Source organism: Anser anser, assembly GCF_964211835.1.
Source record: "Anser anser genome assembly, chromosome: 3".
Classification (NCBI taxonomy): domain Eukaryota; kingdom Metazoa; phylum Chordata; class Aves; order Anseriformes; family Anatidae; genus Anser; species Anser anser.
Genome location: NC_139722.1, coordinates 41,624,117 through 41,640,371, shown reverse-complemented (window position 1 = coordinate 41,640,371; position 16,255 = coordinate 41,624,117). Strand labels below are relative to the sequence as shown.

General features: G+C 35.4%; 1 long non-coding RNA gene across 4 annotated transcripts in view; it reads right to left on the bottom strand.

Moving 5' to 3' along the window:
* The window catches only part of LOC310896129, a 32,679-nt gene extending 17,939 nt beyond the window's left edge, over positions 1–14,740 (bottom strand). For all 4 annotated transcript variants that reach the window (XR_014581207.1, XR_014581208.1, XR_014581209.1 and 1 more), the window contains exons 1-2: positions 14,544–14,740; positions 3,865–3,967 (exon numbers count right to left, since the gene is read on the bottom strand). This is a non-coding gene — a long non-coding RNA (uncharacterized lncRNA). The remainder of the gene's footprint in view (positions 1–3,864; positions 3,968–14,543) is intronic.
* Positions 14,741–16,255: the final 1,515 nt, after the last annotated feature.

The following is a 16,255-nucleotide window of genomic DNA, read 5'->3' as shown; positions in this document are numbered from 1 at the left end:
CGAGAAGCCGAAAAGTCCTTGGCCTGGTGTAAACACTGCTCTGCAACAATTAAAACATCAGCATGTTATCAGCGCTCTTCTCATCCTAATCCAAAACATAGCACCCTACCAGCTACTATGAGGGAAAATTAACTCTGTCCTAACTGGAACCAGGACAATGTATTAAACTGTTTCTAAACCTATTTATATCCACAACAAAAGCAAAACATTCTCCTTTTTAAAGCCCACAAGGACCTTATAGTTGTGGCATCAGTCTCCTCATAAAATGCAGCACGGCTCAAAATATAACTGCTGTTACTCTTTTTCATCTTTTCTTTATAACCTATTTGTCCGCATCAGCTACAGCTTCCACTTCAGAAGAATGAGTCCCACCTTCTTGGGATTCTTCTACAGAATTCCAGGATCTGGATCCCCAAAGATGGGATTTACGTATTGATTCCTGCTCTGAAGAGGGACAGATGATTTTTCTCACCCCTCTGCGTACTATGTCTTGTTGAACATATTTTGGTAGCATTTTTTAACTTTCTGAAGCACCTTGAATATGTACTGACTTATTACCACAGATTGGATAGTGAGGGTAAAGAGAGGTATTTTTGAAATTGGTAATAAATATCAACCACACTTGATATTAGTTAACACACAGTTTGTTAAATCAAAATATCTAAGCAAAGGCATCGTCCTCATCATCCCCTTCACCACCGTCAAAAAAATCCAAAGACTTCAACATGACACACGTCCATAAAAGCATTTAGTCAGCTACATCTCCTTTTTCTTAACACAATCTCAGTTTCCTCACACTGACAGTGTCACTAAAAAGAAAGTTCTTCCTAGATTATCAACAACTCACCACTGGCACATCTGACTAATAATCTTTTCTCATTCTATCATGACCTCTATAACAGTTATTTCAGATAGGATTCATCTGCCCAGAGGCATGTTGACAGTGTACACTTTTATCTGAGCTACTCCTCCAAACATGCTTTATATAGAAAAAGGAAAAATGTTAAAGCTTTCACAGTCATTGAAGGTTTATGATTGGAAGGAAACTTTGGAGGTCATCTGGTCCAACCTTCTAATCAAGCAGGGACACCTAGAGCGGGTTGCCCAGTACCACGGGCAACTGGACGGCTTTGGAAGATCTCCAAGGAAGGAAACTCCATAACCTCTCTGCACTACCTGTTCCAGTGCTCCATAACCCACACTTTTTGGAAGTGCTTTTGGAAGTTTAGACTGAACCTTTTGTGTTCCAGTTTGTGCCCATTGCCTCTTGTCCTGCCACTGGGCACTGCTGAAAAGAGCATGGCTCTGTCTTCATTATATCTTCCCTTCAGGTATTTATAGACATAAGATTCCCCTGAGCCTCCTCTTCTCCAGACTGAACAATCCCAGCTCTGTTCTCAGCCTCTCCTCATAGGAGAAAGGCTCCAGTCCCTTCACCATCTCGGTGTCATTACATTAACTTTTTCCAGTATGTCCGTGTCTCTCTTTCTCTCTTGTACTGGGGAGCCCAGAACTGGACACAATACGCCAAAAGTGCAGCCTCACCAATGTCCAGCAGAGGGGAAGGATCAATTCTCTGGACCTGCTGGTGAGGAATTTATTTGAGGAGTTTCTTGCTTTTCTAATTAAACATTAAACTCCAATATATACAAATATATATACATATAAAACTTGTAATGTCTGAAAGAAAACAAAACAAAAACAAACAAACAAAAAACAACTGAATTTATTTTCTCCCTGAGCATTAATTGCTAAACATAAGATACAATCTCTTGGTAGATTTTTATATGTATTTCTTCTAATTTCTATCTACTTTACAGATTTAAATTCCATTTTTAAATTACTGATTGCCTGTTAAGTTCATTTGCCTGACAGCTTTAGACAGTCAGCTCTGTTGTTCATGGATAATTTGTATAGTTTTAAAATCCTGTGATACCTTGATACCAAAACTGGATTCACAAAAGCAAGCTCAGGACTACCGTTCTCAGTAAAGGCACAAACTTAAATGAACACAGACATCCTAATTTGGGACCTAAGCTGGTGACATGCTTTCATACTCCACACTTTTGCTGAACAATCATTCCTGAAATGCAATCATTAATAAAGAATATCATATCTATCTCAATGTGTTTTTCAAGATTCATCTCAGGTTTATGAGCAGTAGTATTATGGAAGTTTTCACACTGTCTGGAGTGCTCCAGTCCTCCTCTACACTCAATGACTGGAAACTGACTTCAAAGATTAAGTCTGAACAGCGTAAAAAAGCTCCTTTGAGGAAACAGGCTTCATGTTTCAACCCAAATCTGAACAGGATGACTGGTACTATAAGCATGGCTGATTCTCCCAGTAGATCACAAACTTTCTCCTCTCATTGGAAAAGTTTGTCTAATGTCTGCAATCCTATCTGTGTAAAAATACAGGTTAATTCTAGATATTTGTCAGCAGATTTGCATAGAACAGAGTTGAGAAACCAAAATGAGGGAACTATAAAGTGATCGTAGAACCTTGTGAGGAAAGACATAATGTCAAGCGAAAACTTGCTTATAAAGAAACTGTTTACTGTTTCTCAGGAGCAGTCCTTTGGTGGTGGGAAAACAATGTCTCTCTCTTTTTTTTTCTGGAGAACTGCCTCTACACTTGAAATGCCTTTGTGACTTGTTGAACTTAGTAGCATGGTTTAGTGGTGGACTTGTCAGTACTAGGTTAAAGGTTGGACCAGATGATCTTGGAGGTCTTTTCCAACTTTAATGATTCAATGATTCTGTGTTTGCTTACTTGGAGGTTTTTTACTGTCACTGCCTTAAATGATAAACAGCCTGCATTTACGTGAACTTGTTGTTGTTGTTGTTATTTTGTTTGATTGTTTGTATTCTTTCAGAATTATTGCCCTCACAACATCACCCAGAGCACTATGGGTCTGCCTTTTCTAATCTTACTTTAGCATGGTGCCAATTACCTTATCTATTCTGAGTACAGCAATCACTTCCAGACAACGATATAAAGAAGCTGACAATATTCACCACTGTCCGTAAAACACCTCAAAAGTCTGGGCAGCAGCCAGGTTTTGAAAGACCTTGGACAAGTTTTTAAACTGTGTCCCATGATAGTTCTTAAGATGATATGGAAGATTTAGTCCACAACATACTTATCTCTCAGAGTGGAACTACTGAATCTCTATTTAGCGTTTCTTCAGTATAAACATTTTGATTTATCTTTCAATACTTTAAACAAATGGCAAACATTAAATCATTTCTAATGCTCTCTTCTTGCACCTAAAAACCCAGATTCACATTCCACACTTACTTCTGTGTCTTTCTCAATACGTATAAGCATTTTCTTATGTGTAAGACACTCACTCCTTTCCTTTTTCACCCAATACTGAATCAACCTGCCTCTTCTAATGATTTTGGAGGTAGGCATACTGCTTTTAATAGTGATTAAAAAAAAATTGTTTATTTATTTTAATGATAAAATGATTTACCAAATTTCTGAATGAATTGCTCAAGAGCATGCAAAAGTATATCCTCTGCATGTGTGCCAATTGATTGCATGGACTTTTCGAACAATATTCAGTCCACTGAACTTTAAAATGAGGAAGGTGCCCAAGGTAAGGTTCTAACATTTCTGTTTTCCTTGATCAAAGGGAGACACACAGCCCTCTAGAAAGCATTTTAGTCTAAGATCTGAACTTTCCTCTCAGAGTATCTAGGTGTCTCCTTCAAATATCTCCATCTTTTAACCTTACAAGATTGACTATACTCCTAAGTATATCAGTTAGATGCCTCAAATCAGATGGGACGAATTAGCAAGTTACTGTCTGTTTCCTTCCACAAGGATGCACTTCTTTTTGTGTGTCTTACTGACCCTTTTGTGCCTCTTCTCATGAAGTTCTGAAAGTTCAGCTCTGAGGAGATGCCATGTTCATGCTGGGATGGATCTTTTTACTCTTTTCCAACTGACTGTGATCCTGAAAAAGAAAAAAATATACTACAATTAGATAATGCAATTGCTAATTTCATAAATAAGAACACACACATTTGGAAGACTTTATTTTAGCTCTCCTACCTCTTTCCTCCATGAAAATATATTCAGTCAGAGGTACTAACTTTTCTCATTGCTAATTATCATTTCACCTAATCTACACTAGAAGATTAAGCCTTAAAGGTGAAAAGAAATGTGGGAAGTAGAGAACATTTTATACACACGCTAGAGACAAATGATCCTCTTTGTTGTGACTTAGATACAATTTCTACAGTCCAAAAAATAAGCAGCATAGTGAGAAAAGAAGAATAGCTCCCACCCTTTCAGAGGTTAGTTACTGGAGTCAGGCTGACAGTAGTCTTCATATAGTAGAAATCTATTAGTGCCCAGACACAGGTTAAAGCAGATTGCATCATGGCATTGGAAGAGGAGATTCTGTAGGGCAAGATAAATAACCAACTCAATTGTGTTTCATTGTGTTAAATTCTTCAAGTGCAACACAGCACAGGCTCTTGGGGATTGGGGGCAGGGAGAACATTTTGTCTTCACTGTGAATCTGGACCAACATTTTAAAACCAAATCCATCAGAAATTAAAGAGTTCTTGAGGAGATAAAACATTTCTTTTTAAGTTCTTTCTAAAAACATTTTGTGGAATTCTTTAGCTTACTCCTACTTATGCAAACACAAGGAAGAGTGCATTAATCAAAGCCATGTGGGAAACTGTGCAACATCACAAAAGAAAGAAAAAAAAGCCAATAATGTAGAAAGATATAAAGAGGCTAAGAAAGTGGATCAGGGAGACCAAGGGACCAAAATCATGTCCAAGAGAACAATAGTGGAGCCAAAGGCCAGACTAGAGAAGAGAAAGCAGAAGCAGAAGGGAAAATCTGTGACTGAGAGTACCATGCCAAAACATATCTAAGAAATGCAAAATATACTGTGGAAAGGAAGACCTGGAGAAGAGCAGTATAGTCACGACTTGAAATATTATCTGACAGGATGTTATTGCTCTATTGTTATGACTCATAGTTCTTAAACCAACTTGCTTCTTAATAGTGTTTGCTGACTTCTAGGACATCAACTTCATGATTTATTTTTAAATATTGTTTCTAGTATAGAAGTTGTTTTGTAAATGTTTTCAATTATTGACATTTCATGGACTCAGTATAATTCCTCCATTTTTCATGTTTGCAGTGTATATTTTTGAATACATATTTATTTAAAAATAGAATAAATTTATTAATAATACTTTGTTCTTATGGTATAGTAATATTTTCTTTCAAATTAGTGTTTTATGAAGAAAAAAATGAAAAAAAAATACTGTCTCATTACAAACCTCATGTTTTGTTTAGAACTTTTTTGGAAAACTTAAATATATATACATATCTTAGAACAGTTTAATAGTCAAAGATATCTTTATGCTAACATTTTCAAAATCTGTCTATCATTTGAACAGAAATCAGTTTATAATGTGGCACTTAGTATCCTGCTGTTGTTTTTTATTTTTTATTTATTTTCTTCTTTTTTTTGGTTTTATTTGTTTGCCTTTTTTTCCATGGTGTATATGTATCTTTAGAAATCCTGATTTCCTCATACCATCTTTTCTTTTGCCAAATTGTATTTAGAAATGATTCAAATAACTCCATGTTGGCCAACCTATTCCTGCACCTGCAGGTGGGTGCTTAGCAACATCAATATCCAGTTACTTGTGCTGAATCATTATTGCCACATTTCCAAACATGCAGTTGCCAATGTTCTTCTTTCAAATGTTTCCAGGAAATTATTTCCTTACTTCTTTTGGACAGTGGTCATACAAATTCACTTCCTCAGTTTATGTCAACACAAGATGGAATTTTGAAATCAACATGTCAGTATTGCTGTCTAGATCATATTTTTTAATCATGAATAAAAAGCAACTGTCATAAAACCATCAGTTTTTTTCTTTCTTTCTTTCTTTCTTTCTTTCTGCCTTTCTTTCTGCCTTTCTTTCTTTCTTTCTTTCATTTAAGGAAATTTATTAGTACTTAAATAACATTTTTTTCCTATTGCATTCAAAGTTCTGTGGCTTCCTGCATTTTCTTCAGATGGAACTGTTCAACATAATATTGCCTGGGTACTGCACGCTACTGATGCATTCTATGGGGCCACACAAGAAAGCTGGCAAGGGATCATGGACAGTACCAATTGATATCACCATATCACTTTCATCCAGCCAATATTTGGTGTGGATTTTCTAAAAGACATTCAATAGTGCTTCCATAGTTCTAGTGAATCTTTACACAGTCTAAACAAATTCAGACAGAATAGTTAGCTAAACCGTTTATTAGCGGTTATAACAGGACTACAGTAAAATTATATTCAAATTTTATGGATTCACATGACTTCTAATTAACTGAAATATTCAGTATTGGTATAAATATCCTTCAAGGCAGAAGTAAGAATGCACCATTTGACATAGTAACAAATATCACTCATCATTTAGTAAATAAAACAACAACAACAACAAACCTATATTTAGTGCTCTGATGGCAGACAGTCAGACCTCAAATAAGCAACTATTGTGTTAAAAACTAAATAATACTGAGGAGGTACTGGGTAGTAGATGGAGATTGCTATGGACAGAGTATGTTTGCAACACAGAAACTAAAAAGTAACAGATAATCTTCAGTTATAAGATCTTACACGATTATAGCAATTTATAACAGTATTTTAGTTAGGGGAAAGTATCTAGTTTTCAGTTTCATTTTTTACATTGATTATATATTCAAAGCTCATCCTGACCGAGAGTGTCTAAAAAATCCCTTCATATCTCTTTTTGTAATAGCCATATACTTTCTTAATTACTTAATGGATATATACTTCCTTAATTCCAAATGAAACTCCAGTTCAGCGATAAAAGACAATATACATTCCTTACTCAAGAGCTGCTGCTGTTGTCATTCAAGCTTAATTTTAAAATCTGTATTTTTCTCTTTTTATTATGTTTTTTTTAATCTATTTTTCTATTATTTTAGTTTGTATTTATGCACTTAGTAGGAGAAAGTGATGAAATATTTTTTTCATTTTAACAAAATTAACTTAATTTTCTCATGAATGCTAAAAGAACTTTTGTACTTTTAAGAAAAACTTTTAAAGGCTGAAGCTTAAATCCCGGGCAATTCAAGATAAAGTTGATCACAGTTGCATGGTAAAGTTTCCAAAGAGAATGGAATTTTCAACTCAATATTTTTTCACAGAATTACTTACTTGCTTTATTTTTTTATTTATTTAATTTGGAAAATGTGCTTCTGACTATTGTAATCAAAAAATCAAAATATATTTGTTTCAAATATGTTTGATTGAAAAACAAACAAACAAACAAACAAAAAGGATTTAGTTTCCTAATAAAAGTAAAACTTGGTCACAGAAGACATCTCAGACAAAGCTAAAGAGACCTTTTATATTTAACATAAATAAAAAGTAGTAAACATTCAAGAAAGATGTTAACTCTTCATAGCCAGATTAGAAAAATCTATTCCAAAATACGTCTTTTGGAATATTCATTATTAAGATAACTGAATATCTCTAAGAAGATGGCATCGTGCTGCTCAGCTTCCTAACCTGAATCAGGAGAACAACAACAACAACAACAAATAAATAAATAAATAAATAAAACACCAAAAAAAAACAGCTGATAAAAAATCATAATAATAGATCGATAATATATTGCTCATCCTCCAGACCATTTCCATACCATTTTAGTTTCTTCTGAAGTCTTTCCTCTTATTAAGAAGGCTCTGCATTTGTCCGTCTCTACTCTGTGCTTGACCTTATCATTTTATATCTCCCTTTTATTTTTCCTTACTTCTGTACTGGCCTACTTTTTCTTCTAGAACAGAGTCAGCAGATCTGGTCTCATGAGCTTCAGTACAATGGGAGCAGAAAAAGATGGTATTCAATTCTTCTGTTAGAGTCAAAATGGATGTTTAATATGATAATGCATTGATAATTTTACTTTTTCTTATGGATGGGAAATTTTCTGTGTGATTCTCTGACTTACAAGTGGAAATTAACTGAGTAGGTGCTAGCATGGATGGTCTGGTGAAACCCTCTGATTTCAAACTCTAACTTTTGTCACATTATTTAACTCAAAAATATATCAATTTATATCATTAAATTATCTGTGTATTTCTGACTACTGTCATTAAACAACTCTTCCAAAAAGCTGTTTAGGACCTTTCTCTCTCTTTTAATGGAATTCTAATTAGATAGATAGATAGATAGATAGATAGAGATAGATAGATGAATGTTTCAGTGGATCGGAACATCTCTGAGTTTTATTTCCCCGGTGTGGTCATAGAGAGAAATCATATCTTCACTGATCTCTTTTCTTTCTCTCATATATATAAATATTATATAAATTATAGAATGTACTTTATACTAGTGATATGAATTCTAAGACTCCAGTCTGAGTTTATGTTTCTGGAAATGTTCATGCTCAGAACCGGATGTATTTCAACTTAGATCTTATTAGTTATTACTATTAACATTTAGTTAACAAACGTTAACAAATTAACAAATTAGTATTAACATTTTTCTGTCAAGACTTGGAATGCTTTGAGCACTTCCTTCTAAACAATATTTTTATAACCAATATTATATATAATGAACTAATTCCTCAAAGGTAAATACCTGCAACTACTTGTACAGTCAGTCTTTATAAAAGCCACATGAATTTTCATCCAACTTTTTTTTTTTCATTTTTTTTTCAGGTTTTTAGTGTAAAGTCTGACAAACTATTCATGCTAAAAACAAGGACACTTAGCCAAAATCAGGTGTCAGAGGAAAAGATGTACAGTTGAAAAAACTAAGCATTACTACTGTGTAAATTAAAACACAGTTGTCTCTATAGTAATATCCTAAATAAATTCAAAATTTTAAAGCATGAAACATATACATGATGTGGCATATATAAATCACACTTTTATTTAATATTTCTAAAAAGTGTGCAAAGATAAAAACAAAGCAAAAAGATCAGAATCTTAACAATGTGATATTTCTTTCTTTCTTTCTTTCTTTTTTCCTAAGTTATTCTTCCATTCAATTTACAATTAAACAGTGAGCAATTAGATGAAACACCTTATGCATTTATGTGGGCACATCTTATGATGCACATCTTATATTTGAAACTAAGACTTCTAATTAAAATCTTAACAGTCTAATCAGAGTTAACATTAGTCTCCTTACAATTGTACTAACACTTATAGTCCAAAGTATCCAATTACAGCCCTTCCAAATTAAGTTACAGTTACAACTGACACATAAAGTTATAGTATCTACTATCTTTCCTGAGGTTATGCCTAATATTTTTAGTGTGTTGTTATGGCAAGTCATAAGCATCCCAATGTTTTGGTGATGGGGTCTTGTTCTTTGCTCTTAGGTGTCCTTGAGTTTAGTTCTTAAATTTACTAACGGTTAGCTTTCTTCTTTCATATTTTTTTTTTCTATTCTTTATCTTAAAATTTTACATTACATCTAAGTATTACATAGGCTGGATACATTTCATTGCTCTCTATGTTATTCATAAAGTTGGTTCTGCTCTATTCTCAAAGCTGCATTCCTTTATTAAACAGTAATTGGCCATTTTTTAACAGTGTTTATAGGTCTGGGATATCTGGTATTGCCCTATCCTTGCACTTTCAAGGCCTATGACATCATCCTGTTCTTGCATATTTGGGGATGCCTAGTTCATTGCTTGACTTAGACAGCCTTCAAGTTGCCTATCTCATTCTTTATTAATACAACATAATCACACATGCAACCCTGTTATAGAATCATTTTTAGTTCCCTCTAAAAAAAAAAAAAAAAGATCAGTTAGAAGATGGGTGTATACCCATATATACATAAATACACTGTATATTTTGTAGCTATCTGTCGTTAATATCAACTAGTTTTGGCATACCACTCAGAATGTATCGAAATTGCTTTCCAACATTATGTTCAGCTACATTTCCCATACCTAGCCGTTTCCTGCACCTACCTTGCCATCTCTAAAACCTTGCATCTCCTTTACACTTCTTTATTGACTATATATAGTTCCACCTCATTTAGGGTGGAAAATTACACACACAAAAAAAAAAGGTGAAATCACACAGGAGTTATGAGTAATTCTGAATAGCTTCAAAATACTTCAGCTGATCAAAAGCTAATTCTACAGTTAAGATAGCCTTTCAAAAGTTTCACTTCTGCTTTCTTCCAGGAATTTTAGTTTTGTCCCATTTCTATCTTGTTGTTGTTGTTGTTGTTGAATTAAGTACAGCTTTTTTATACAGCATTAAAATGTCGATTGGTGAGACTAACTAGATGCTGTAATTGTTTCTAATGAAACTTTTGAAGTGCACTCTGTATCCATTTGTTTAGCTGTAGGACTCTGAATTGAACTCCCTCAGAAGCATTAATGACTGATGGAGTCTGCAAGGAAGGACACAAAGCTCTGTTGTTTGCAACCCTAATCTCCTTCCATTCTGTTTTAAAATTAGTTTACCTAGTTTCTCCTAACATTTCTCTTCTTGAATTTCTGACTTCCTTCAGAAGTTACACTCAGATTGAGTAAGAAAAAAAGTAACAGAAAGTACTGGAATACAGATTACAGTTCATCATAAAAAGATTAGTAGAAAAAATGAAGGCAACATTAAAACTAAATTGGCAAATCTCTTTTCAAGCTTTAAAGCGATAAAATTATTTTTTAAAAAGTCTAGTTTATACTTTTTTTCCTGAAGGATGTACTTCAGAAGATTTCATGCCTTAAAAAAAACATTCAATTAAAAAATGAATATGAATGATGTCAATAAATATACAAAAATATGTTTTTTCTCTTCACCACGACTTTTCATTTTGAATGTTAAGCTCTGTATGGATCATTTAAAACAGTCAAAATAAGTGGAAACATCATGAATCTACTGTAAACAAAATGTATTCACTCAGCTGAGCTGAGCTTTTTTTTTTTTTCTCTTTTGAATGCATGAAAGAGATTTTGATTTTTTCATACCAATTTTATATTTTGAAATTTTTCTGAAACAGGAAAATAATATTTCACCTGTCAGCTGAAGTTTACAGTCAGAAGGATTAGCAACAATTGCAGAAGCAACAGCTAAGGAACAAACTTTCTGTTCCCCAAATCATAATGAAATGGTGAAAATAACCCCAAGAGAACAAATAGCGGAGACATGACTAGAATTACTGAGCAGTGGGAGTGCAATTCCCCTTCTTTCACTAGTGATGTTATCACAGCTGGATGAGTCAAAGTGAAAGGAATCAGTTTCAGTATCAACTTCCATTTTCTAATCATAACCATATTTTCTGGACTAAACACAACTATTGCTCCTAATGTAATCATTAAGAAGTGCCCCCAACTCAACAGTACTCTCAAAAACATGAGAAGGTATTTCCTGTTATTTGAATGGATCATATGCATCTCAGCTCACAAATACTATAAAATCTTTCCACAAATATGAAACTAAATAATGTGAGAAGGGCACTATGACATTTTCTGGACCTATCCCTTCTGAAACAGTGCTGCAGACACATTAAAGAAGGGAAAAGTTCAGAACTCACGAACTATATGAACACTGTGAACTATAATACAAATATATATATATATACACTGATAGAGTAATTAAAAAGGTACTTTTGTTTTCCAATATTTCTTTTCATTTCTGTAGAAATATGCAATGACTCCAGGTGAGATCACTGGACATTTTCCTTGTTACCAAGATGTTGATATGACTTCTGATTTCCTTCCTGGCTTCAAATTAAGCACATTTTCTCCTAGAGCTCTTATAGTCAGCTGTACTATATTAGTACACAATTTAATGATCTTGAAACTTCATCAACTTGTACTCTTGTACTTCCTTAAGGACCTTCATCAACATCTATAACATTGATGCTATGTGATGAAATAACATTTCACTATCTGAACTAAAATGAAAACATCCCAGGTTAAGCTGTCAAATGTTCAGATATCTTTTTTTCCTAATTAATTTTCCAAAATAAAATTACCTTCTCAATATTTTCCTAAATAAAGTTATCTTCCTTGACCTGCTGGCCACTATTCTTCTGATGCAGCCCAAAATATGGTTGGCTTCCTAGGCTGCAAGTGCAAATGGAATGGAATGGAATGGAATGGAATGGAATGAATAGAATAGAATAGAATAGAATGCTTAAGATTACAATTGAACATTTCTCACCTAAATAAAAACACTTCATAAACTTTTGTTGAAAGCAGCAGAAGCAAAAGAAATACAGTGACAATGAAATAGCAAAATTCTTCTGCTTTTGATCTAAACTGCTTTCATTAAGAGCTTCTGACTGAGTCTGCAGTCTATTCTTGGTCTTACAAGTTATTTAAGGTTCTACAAAGTTATCAGCAAGTGGTTTGCTTGTGAAGGATCATTGCTAATAAAGATTTCAGAAATCTACAAACTCTCCACTGTTGTATTGCTTAACAAGAAGTAGTTATCTGATACTGCTACTAGCTGCCATTGCCGCTTTCAGTGGCACAAATTCTCATTGATGTTTTCTCAGTTTGAGCAGCATGAGAACTCTTGTGTTCCTGTGTTCACATTCTTCTCTTTTCACTCTTTTCTCTCCTCCACACACCTTTCAAATGTACACACTGCTCACACAGTGTTTTATCAAAGTATTAGAAAGACCTTGGTAAATTCCTGTCTTGATTCCTGTTAGGATCCTGTCAATCCTGTTAGGATCCCTAAATCCTCAAACACTGTGTGTTAAGGGTCGTTTTTGTTGTCACTGTTGTTTTTAAGATATAAAATTCGGTGGTGGACAATGCAGCTTTTCTTCCATTCCTTTTCCTTGTTTATGTTAGTTGTTAATTTATTTAAAATGATAGATCTTGCTGTCTCAAATACTGCATGCAAAACAACCAGGAAAGTGAATTGCAGTGTTTTGAACGCTAAGCCAGAATTATCTGGAAGCTGTAGTTTCCCTTGAACTGAAGTTCCAGAAAAAAGAAAAAAAACATATGCACCTTTCACACCCTGAGATGGCCTGTGGCACTAAGGCTGCACAAAAACCTGAGACTCACTCTACATAAGGGAGTAAAAATTAATCCTGAACACAGTGGGACTCAATTCACTCAAGTGAAATCTGGGAATTTTTTTTCCTTTTTTCTTTTTTTTTTTCCTTTTTTTTTTTTTTTGGTAAATGCACAATAAAGCTCAGATTTTTATGTATGTAATTAAAATAGGTTGCAACCTATTACACGAGACAAACTAGCCCATTTAAACTCCACATCCAACTAGTCTGTTTATACTCACACAGATTCAGGTTACTTCCAGAATTGCCAGCTGAAGTGTACTACAGGTTTACATACCATGTAGAAGCCTACAAAATGATGGCATGCAAAGAAACAACTGGTAAACTCCTGTATATCTGGGAACTCATGTTATGAAATTTGAATGTAAATGGGATATGCCCTCACATAGCAATTGGGAAGCACTTTCAGATTTGATAACTTCATAATACATAATTCAGGCTTGTCTTAATCAGTTTCTGAACATGCTTTTTTTTGGTTTGTTGGTTGGTTGGTTTTGTTTTATTATTATTATTATTAATTCTTATTTTTATTTTTTTCTGCACAGATATAGAGACATATAAAATAAGTAAGAAATAAGTAAGTATGAAGCTCCTAGCCTCCTTAGTGAGGTGAGGTGCCTAGCACTAACTAGAATACTTCTTTGGGTAAGGTTATGTGGTGGTTTTACTCAGGTGGGCAGCCGATTTCCACCATGGCTGCACTCTCACTCCCTCTCCTCAAAGGGGAAGGGGGAGAAAATACAATGCAAAGGGCTCAAGGGTTGAGATAAGGACAGGGAGATCGCAACAGGGAAAATAGGCTAAGAGTAGGGAGACAACAAGATTTATTGGCTATCACTAACAAGTTAAAGAAGTGAGAAACGAAAGAAATGAAAAACGCCTTCCCCCATCCACCCTCTTCCATATGCTCCCCCCCCCCCCCCCGAGCGGCACAGGTGAACAGGGAAATAGGGGTTGCAGTCAGTCTATCGTACTTCATCCCTGCCCTTCCTTCACGGTCACTCTCTGCCCCTGCTCCACATGGGGTCCCGCCCACGGGATGCCATCCTGCCCGAACTGAGCCTGCGGGGGCTGCCCACAGGCAGCAGCTCTTCAAGAACTGCTCCCACACGGCCCCGTACCACAGGGTCCATCCATCCCCCAGGAGCAAACTGCTCCAGCACGGGTCCCCCACGGGCAGCAGCTCCCCCCAGACCCCCTGCTCCTGCGTGGGCTCCTCTCCACGGGCTGCAGCTCCGGCCCGGGGCCTGCTCCTGCGGGGGCTCTCCATGGGCCGCAGCCTCCTCCAGGCCACATCCACCTGCTCCACCGGGGGCTCCTCCACGGGCTGCAGCGTGGAGATCTGCTCCGTGTGGGACCCATGGGCTGCAGGGGGACAGCCTGCTCCACCAGGGGCCTCTCCACAGGCCGCAGGGGAACTGCTGCTGTGTGCCTGGAGCACCTCCTGCCCTCCTGCTGCACTGACCTTGGGGTCTTCAGGGCTGTTTCTCACTCCTCTCTCTCTCCCAGCTGCTGTTCCACAGAAGGTTTTTTTCCTTTCTTAAATATGCTCTCACAGAGGCACAAAACAACATCACTTATTGGCTGGGCTCTGGCCAGCATCAGGACCCTTATCTAACATGGGTCAGCTTCTGGATTCTTCTCGCAGAACCCACCCCAATGCCCGCCCCCCCCCCCAAAAGCGCCCCCCCCCCCCGAGCGCCCCCCCCCCCCCCCAGTTACCAAAACCTTGCCACATAAACCCACTACAGGTTATGTAATTTTGAGGCTCTTTTTTAACATTGTGGGAATCTTCCAGAAGGCGATTCAGCATACCCAGATTAAAAACCTGATTACTCTTTAACTTAGATCTTCTAAATCTTTGTCAACATCTAAATTTAACAACCACTTTAAGTACTTGAAGTAAATGATACTAAGACACAATTTCTAGTAAAATCAGAATACACACACAAAAAGATTATTTAAAATCACTTCATTCTTGATATTTTGTTGTAAAAATATTCCCACTTTATATATTGTTAGATCCTTATTATTTGTCTGTTAAAATTGTGATCAAATATTTTATCTTGTCTTAATTTTTTTTATATATTTAAAATGATGTGATTTTTCTGACTGTGTATTATACTCCATGAGAATTCCAATAGAATATGAAATATGCCATGAGGAAGAAACAATTGTAATGAATTATTGAATGATTACATTCCATGAAAATTTTGTAGTAAAACATCTGTTTCCTTTAATAAGTACAGTGTTCAAATGTAGAATATTATATGTTGTCTATCATTTTATCCCAACTGGTGGATTCTCAGATAATACTACTAATGCAGTAATAATAGTTAAGATATATTAGTGAAATCATTAATATATAGTGATTTCAGCTGGTATAAACCAGGACATGCAATTAACTGAATTCAATACATCTCCATTTCAGTAAATGGAGTTATGTTGATATTCACCAGCAGATGATTCGTCACATTATTTCTAATTTGTATGTATCTTATTACAAGCATGAATGATGATGATGCATCCAATTATCTTGGACAAAAGAGTGTGACTTAAACTAATTTGAAGATATGTAATGCATATCATCTACCTTTCACTTGTCAATTTTTGACATAATTGTTTGACTCAGACATTTATCTGTTTTGTTTTGTTTTGAGCTAATGTAAAATTGTTCAGCTGAGGCCCCTGCATTGGTTACTTTGAAGTTTCTGGCCACTCAATTGCAATTATTTTATCTCCTTCCTGACAGCATTATTTATTTTCAGTGTTTTGTGATTTTTCTTTTTCAATACTTGAGATATGAAGATACAGTCAACATTTCATTAAAATGTTCCTGTTTCATGAGTGGCATGAGTGGAAGAGCCTTTTTAATTCTTACAGCTTTTTTTTTTTTTTTTTTTTCCTTCTGGTTTCCCTCAAGAGTCATATTCTTTCATGCTAGAAACTGTTTTTACTCAATACTATTAGACATCTTGTTCATTCTCATATCTTCTGTAGGTACGGAATGTCTTTTAGATTTCTGAGTTTTCTCAAGGGAAAGAAGAGCCATAAAAAATCAATCTTTGCGGGGGGGGGGGGGGCGGGGGGGGAGACAGGGGGACAGAAAAAATAAATCAAGAAATAGCACAATGAATTCCTTTTTGTTTTCCATATTTTCAAACAATTATTTCAAGT